The sequence below is a fragment of the Peromyscus californicus genome, unplaced genomic scaffold (genome assembly GCF_007827085.1).
Source record: "Peromyscus californicus insignis strain IS unplaced genomic scaffold, ASM782708v3 Scaffold_24__1_contigs__length_46423439, whole genome shotgun sequence".
In the NCBI taxonomy this organism is placed as follows: Eukaryota; Metazoa; Chordata; class Mammalia; order Rodentia; family Cricetidae; genus Peromyscus; species Peromyscus californicus.
In genome coordinates, this window is record NW_026294535.1 from 20,965,516 (window position 1) to 20,973,632 (window position 8,117).

Here is an 8,117-nt window from a genome sequence, read left to right on the forward strand (position 1 = left end):
TGTTAAATAATTGGGTAAATACTAAAGATATGGAAGCCAGGATAAGTTAAGTAAAGAAAAGAATATGCCCTAAATCCATACCTTGAGTCCTGCATTTTCACTGGCGGAAACAATACCTCAACCACTGTTACTTAAAACGAAAACATTGTACTGTAGAAGCTGTGATTGATTTCCTGTGTGGTATTAACTGCAGAGTTTGATTTCAGCACATGTGGAAAACACCCCCTGGTTCACAAATCCCATTCAATTACCTAGAAAAGGAGTTTCAGACCTGCAAAGTTATGAATGGATGTCCTTTCTCCGATAGTTCTTGTCGGATTACCTTCTTTGGAGGCTCCTGTAACCACTGGGAAACATGAGTTGGTAGTTCTGAACTTACTAACTAAGCGTTGTTTTTGACACATCAGTTTACTATTTTGAAGCAAGCAGGGTAGGCAGACCCTTTATTTTAAGCTCAAACTTAACTTTTGGAAATACATTGAGGGGGAAATTTCAGAGTATTGCTGCCTTTAAGCTTGTCTATCTTCACATCATGACATGTTTCAGGAGGACAGGTGGGCTGGGAGCTGGCTCCAGCTAAATTCTTTTCAGTGCTATGCATTTGAAGGGTGGAAAGTGACAATTCCTATCGAGCAGCTGTTTTGTTTTTTTCCTTCTCTTGCCAGACTCCAGGGCAATCACATTACACTGAGAAAAACCACAACTTGACTGTGGACCTTCCACTTAATTTTTCATACAAATTTAAGGTCAGGCTGTGGTTTAGCAACCTCAGAGGCTCCTGTTACATAGACAAAGTTGCACACAAGTGGCTACTTTGAATGATCCATACCTGTTACCTGACAGTTGAGAGACAGATTAAAGAAGGCAGGAGAAATGGAATTTGTTTGGGGTGATGCTTTGTATTGTAAGTTGTACTGAACCTTATGAATCAGGTTTTATTTCCTATGCACTGGAAAGACCTGTTAATAGGCAGAGGTGATATGTTTGAGTCATAATTTTTGTACAAGCATCTCTTCCTTTTAGAAACATCTATAGTTTTCTATATACATTTATTTAGACATATTTATAATAAACCATTATGGAAGGAGAGGTATATGTGCTTTGGAACCTAACATTTTCATTCAGGTGCCAACTATATATGTTCTCTCTTTTCTTTTGTGGGAGCACATAATTTTTTAAGTAATTAAATAAAAATATCCACATATTATATAACTGTTTTTGAGGAAACATCCAGCAATTGTTTGCGTTTTTAAAATAACCTTGAATTTTTTTTTCAAAAGTGTGGTCGTCCTTTTTCCAATTATTCCTATGGAGAGTGATAGAGATGTTACTCTGCATGTGTTGTGAGTCAGCTCTTGTACTGTTCTCCAGTCTCCGGGTTAACATCTTCCATGAATTCCCTATTTGGTGCCTGATAGAGTCCTGAACTCCGTGTTTTCCTGATGACTAGATTTGCCCTTCAGTAACATTTGCTCATCATCAATAGTCTATGAAACGAGGTGACGTTTCATTGGCAGAAACAGATTGAAAACTTGTGTCTCCCGCTTTGCCCCATCTGGGCGAAACTCCCAAATGCCATTGTTTTTCCTTTCTATTAATCTTACAAAGAAATGTTAAAATTGAAGGGACTGACCCTGTGTTCAAAGTTATCGTCAGAAACAGTGAAGTCATAGGCTTCTGTTTTCAATAATGCCTCATAAAACACAGAGCATCATTAATCATAAATGACTGCAGATTTCCTAGACCCCGGCATTGCTATGGGGCTTGAGCATTTTAAGGGTCGTATAAATTTGAACAGACAACAGTCTCATGACATTGCATAAAAATTTAGCTGTGATAGGAAGATGAAACAACAGTTGAAAGCATTAAATGCTTAAAAACTGAAGATAGTTTTATTGCATTTCAATAAAATATTAGTCTGATTTTCAACTACTTTTAGTTTTTATGTTCCACTAACATATCAATCAATCAACAACTATTTATTGAGTGGTAACAATGCCTTCAGCCCCACTTAGCAGTACAGGGAACACAGAGACATGAGAATTCCATTATTTAAGAAACTTTATGTGAAACATCTGAGTGCATGGCTCTGTGCTTTGGAAGTTGCCCTCTGGTTTATGAAGACAAAGAAGACGTAATTCCTTTCTTCAAGAAATCTAGATCCAAGCCAGGCATGATGGCCGACTTCTGCATTCCCTGCTCTCAGGCTGTTGAAGCAGGAGTGTATGGAGTTCAAAGCCAGCTTAGACACAAAAAAGAGAGACTCTATGTGAAGACAAGATAAGAGAAATACAGAGCTATGTCCACTTAGGGCAATATTTCTGCTGGAAAAAGAAATTAACTGCCCATGTTTCCTGTTCTCAAGCCAAAACAGTGAAACATGGAGACTTCTCTGGCAATAACACCGTGAGGAACCAACAATCTCTGCAATGTACACAATCACACACGGCAGTGAAGACGCTACTTCTGCCGTAACAGCGAAGGCAATCCTACTCCTTTCTGATTGTATCTACCTAAAGATAACTGCAGAATTCACAGAGGAGGGACACAGTCCCTATGACTCTCCCTCCACTTGATCAGCCAGTCACAAGTCACAAGTTATCTTACCTACATTTCTGGCCAATCCCATATAAACCAACGTTGTGCAATGCCCTGGATTTGGTTTGATTGATATACTCGAAAAGTACACAGAATTCACGAGGAATGCTTATTGATTTATTATAAAGAATACAGCTAGAAAGGGGTCAGGGTAAGGTGCAAAGGAAGTGTACAGGGAACTTCTATACTCTCTCATCTGCTGAACTTGCTTCCAGAGACTTTCAAATGCCTGTCTGATTAAAAGGTCTCTAATCTTTCTATGTGCATATTTTTTAAAGTTTTAGTTTCCTTTTTATTCTTTTATTTTTATGACTATAATATAGTTATATCATATTTCTCTTCCCTTTTCTCCCTTCAAACTCTCCTATATTCCTTGCTCTCTTTCAAATTCATGGCCTCCTTTTTCACTAATTGTTATTATATGCATATATGTATATGCATGTAGATGGAAGTTTCACAGTCCCTCCCGGCCCCATGATCCTGACAAATCTCTCCTTCTCATGGTCCCACAACTGCTTATAAAATAATTACACAGAGGTTTATATTAATTACAGACTGTATGGCCTATGGCTCCGACTTATATTAGCTAGCTCTTTCAACTTAATTCAACCCATTCCTATTAATCTATGTTTGCCACATGGCTTCCTGGCTTACTGGTACTTTCACATCTTCCTTCTTGAGTGGCTGGATCATGTCTCCCCTGACTCCACCTTTCTTCTTTCTCTATCTCTCTTGGATTTCCTGCCTGGCTGTAAGCCTTCTTGCCATAGGCCAAAACAGCTTTATTTATTAGACAATGGTGCAACACATATTTACAGAATACAGAAAGACATCCCACAGCAAACCCTGTCTAATCAAAAAGGAAGGTTTTAACTTTAACATAGTAAAACTACGTATAACAAAACAGTTATCAAGCATGAATGACAGTTACGGTATCTAGTCTATTTGTATTTGGCAAAATTATAAAATATTCTATCATCTATCCTATTTTTGTGAGTCTAAAGTTTTATATCTAATTTATCTTTTATCATGACTAAGGAAAACTATAACTATAACTTTCTAGTCTTCAACTCCATCAAAGACCCCAGAAGGATAGATTACCTAAGTAAACAGGAAGTTCATTGTAAGCAACTTCCAAAATTCTAGAAATGACAGAAACATCTGACTGTCTGGACAGTCACCCAAAGTTCTTCTGTAATGTTAGGGCATCTATCTTCAGCCTACAGGCCGAGAGTCTCTGGCAGACTTTTTATTGAAGCAGGAATTTTGAAGGATTATCTTGCCTTTTGGCAAAGTTTGTCAGTTACTTTCCTTTGTGTCCTTCAGAATGTCTGGCAGTACCTTCTGTGAAGTGGGAACCGGAAGGACCACCTCGCCTTGTTTTGACAATGTTCAGTGGTCACTTTCCTATGGGTCCTGTATGTCCAGTTTATACAACATATTGCCAAGCAGTCCAAGAAAGAGCAGTTTTTTGCCCAAATGGCTAACTTTTGACATAAAGAAAGAAAACTCCATGTGGAGTTTCTTCAGTGTCTATTATCTTCTCTGAAGTAGATTGGTGCTGCCAGAAGCAGACATGTCTCAATGTCCAGAAAAGTCTTAGTTCTTAAAACCTTTTAAATGCCATATTCTGTAGGTCTTTGAAGTGTTTGAAGATTATCTACCTAATTGAAATATGCCTTTGTGTACCTAAAACCTTAACTAACATGACTGTAAGTTTGATTATCATAAATGACTATTAATCTGTCTTTCTTAATTATATATTACAATTTTAAATGAGTTGCATAAACATAATATATTAAACAAAAGTAGAAATATACATATAGTATAACAAAATTAACTTTAAATTTGTATCAATAAACTAAAATCTAAAGCAATGGAAAATATTTCAAATGAATTACTGCTTTTTAAAAGTAGATTCAATAATCTACCTTTTTATCCTATCATATCTATATCCCCTTTATTCTTTAGAAAGAGATTGCATTTATAACCAACCCACTTTAAATAAAAATAAACATTTATAAACAATATTTTTGGAATTCAGGAGTAGCTTTTCATACTGCTTCCTGCTGATTGGGGGCACTGACAATCTTATGGGGAGCCTAAGAAAATTTGGCTAAGAAATCCTAAGAAAGACCGCCTGCAACCTTTGCTGATAGAAACCATTGTCAAGGTTCAGGAGATCTCATTTGATCAAATCTGGTCCATCTCAACCTGGAAAAAATCCACAGCCTCTTGCTTCCTGCAGAAACAAAAGCAGAGCTCCTTTCCAAAACAGCAAATCCTTAGATCCAAATTTTGAAGTCAAGATACTTTTTAAAATAAATGTATTGGTTTAAGTTAGCAGGCTTTACAATCAAATGTCTTTCAGCAGTTAGCTCATTAACAGTAAAAATTTTAAAGAAAACACAATATACACAGTCCAGACCCTCTGTGTAATTTCCATCTTCGTGTGGCTCATTTTCTTTATATTACTTCACTCCCTTTTCTAAGGACTTTATTATTTTAAAACTATATATTTCTACTTTATGACTTTCTATACCTTCTTTTTACTCTCCCAAGCCTGAGTATATTTTTATACATATTGTAAAGCATTTAGAGCTTTTTTCCATCTGAATCTGTCCTTTTATTTATCTGTAATCATTTTTTTGACCAGGAGAGATTTTAAACTGCTAAGATGTGAGGCTATGACAAAAGCAGCAGCCTTGGCTCCTGACTCTGGCCCCTCAGCTTCTTAACATGGTAGAGGTATGTTTACTACCTGCTCTAGGAGTCATGCTCAACACCAACTCTGGGAAGCAGTGGGTCTGTGTCTCTATCAAACAGCCTGTAGCCCAGCATTTGCTTAGATCAGAAACAGGTACCCAATAGTTCCCTGTAGTACAGGCCTACAGGAAATCTCTGTACAGGCCTATGGAGATCTCTGCTTTTTATCACAGACAATGAATGAGTCTAATGCCCCCAAAAATGTACACAGAAATCTATGCAGGGTTTTTATTACTTATATATACTTATATTATTTGAATATTTATTTTGAATGTTTTCATGCATGGTATGATAAAAATCAATCATTTTATAACTGCTACAGCACACTGAAAACTGGACTGAAATGAGAATTGTCATACACTATGTGACTGCTAGTTAACCACTGCAGTGTTTGATTTCATCACAGCAGATTATTATTGTAAACATAGTCACACAAAAACCAGAGACTTTGAAAGAGTTACAGAATCCTGCAGAGCTAGAGGGGAAAGGAGATATGACTGTTAATTTGCAAGTGATCTGGATCCTTTATCCTTGTCTCTCTCTACACGCATCTCATAAATACTTCACAATCACTAACAGCTAATCCAGAAAAATCCATCTCTTACATACGAACAATTTTAAGGAAATTTCACAGTCATACAATATTATAGAAAAAATGAAAAAACATGTAAATACTGTCATAAGAGAAAAAGCTCACTAAATATTACTAGAATAAACATCCTCCAGTATTGCAATATTCACACCACCACCTAAAACAACAGCAGCCAATACATTAATGCAGCAATTTCCAGTGAAATAAAGGATGAGAATGATAAGGACTCTGCATAGTTATACAGGATGCATTAGGAGATGAGCACTCAACCAGATAGCAAGGATAACTGGGAGAAGCCAAGAAGGAAATACAAATAAAACAATTTCAGAAACACCACTTACATTTCAGAAAGCAAAAGGAAACAAAGTAATGAGTCTAAAAGAAGGGGAAAATTAAATCAGTATGCATATAAGTTAAAAAGAAACAAATTAGACAAAATGAAAATATCTATGTGTGGTGACATTGTGTCCCCCAATATATTGTGCACCATAATAAACTTATCGGGGGACAGATAACAGAACAGCCACTAGATAGACATAGAGGCCAGAAAATGGTGGCACACACACCTTTAATCCTAGCATTCTGGAGGCAGAGATCCATCCAGATCTCTCTGTGTTCAAAGCCACACTGGAAACAGCCAGGCATGGTGACTCACACCTTTAATCCCAGGAACTGATGGCATGAAGCAGAAAGGTATATAAGGCATGAGGACCAGGAACTAGAGGATTTTTAAGATTTTAGCTTTTAGCAGCAGTTCAGCTGAGATCCATTCGGATGAAGACTCAGAGGCTTCCAGTTTGAGGAAACAAGATCAGCTGAGGAATTGGCAAGGTGAGGTTAGCTGTGGCTTGTTCTGTTTCTCTGATCTTTCAGCGTTCACCCCAATACCTGGATCCGGGTTTGTTTTTACTTAATAAGACCTTTTAAGATTCGCGTTACATCTATGCTGTTAAGAAAGCATTCTGACTAAAGCTATATCTCTTCCATATTGAATGATCACATTACAGATCACATTTTCCCAGGAAAATAAGGTATTCACTTGAAAAAAAATCTCTACCCATTCAGTTAAAGAACGAAAGCAATAAAGAGTACATCATATATGGGAGAAAGGCAGCATTGCATAAAGCATTCCACTTGACTCTCCTTCACGCTTTTTGTTTGTTTGTTTGTTTGTTTGTTTTTGAGACAGGGTTTCTCTGTGTAGTTTTGGTGCCTGTCCTGGATCTCCCTATGTAGACCAGGCTGGCCTCCATCTCACAGAGATCCGCCTAGCTCTGCCTCCCGAGTGCTGGGATTCAAGGCACGCACCACCATTGCCTGGCTCTCCTTCACATTCTTAATTGCTCCTTTAAGTTTCAAAGATAAAGAAAATCGCTTTGAACCTGAAGGTATAGTGTTAAGTAGCTTTCAGCCACTGTAACACAATATCTAAGGTAAAACCATCTAAACAAAAAGGTTTTTTTTTCTTTTGTTTTGTTGTATGTTTTCTTTCTATTTTTCAGTTCTGGAGAATGAGCCCAGGGTCTTATACATCATAGGCATGCACTTTACTGCTGATCCCCATCCCAGGCATGTTTGTTTGGGCTCCCATTTCAGAGGTATCCTATGGTGTCCTGTGTTTCTTTTAGGTCTGTGTAAGGCAGGCTATCATGGAGGGAAAGAATGATGGAGCAAAGCTACATCCCTCATGGTGGTAGAGAAACAAGAACGAGAATCCTACAATCCTCTTCAAGGACACTTCACCCTAACTTCCCTCTATGATGCCCACCTTCTAAAGATCCTACTACTTGCCAGTATTACCTACAACACATATGATTTCACTGAACACCTATCCAAACCATAGCAGTCATGGCACTTGTTGAGAAGCCAACAAAGGGTGGTTTCCATTCTAAGTTTCAATAAACAAATGGGCTTTGATTGCTGAATACTCATCCGATCTAAAAAAAAAAAAAGGTTGGAGGCATTGCAGTGACATAAAGAAATTAAATACTATGTCCATTAATAATACCAAGATTTTACCATGAAGATTTCCAGAAAGGAACGCCTAGAGAAATGAAAAAAAAATGATAGAGATAGAGTTTATGCTTTTTTTGACTATTCCAGCTAAGATAAAGCATCACACTTAATAAAAATCACTAACATTAAGCCAGCAACCTGGATG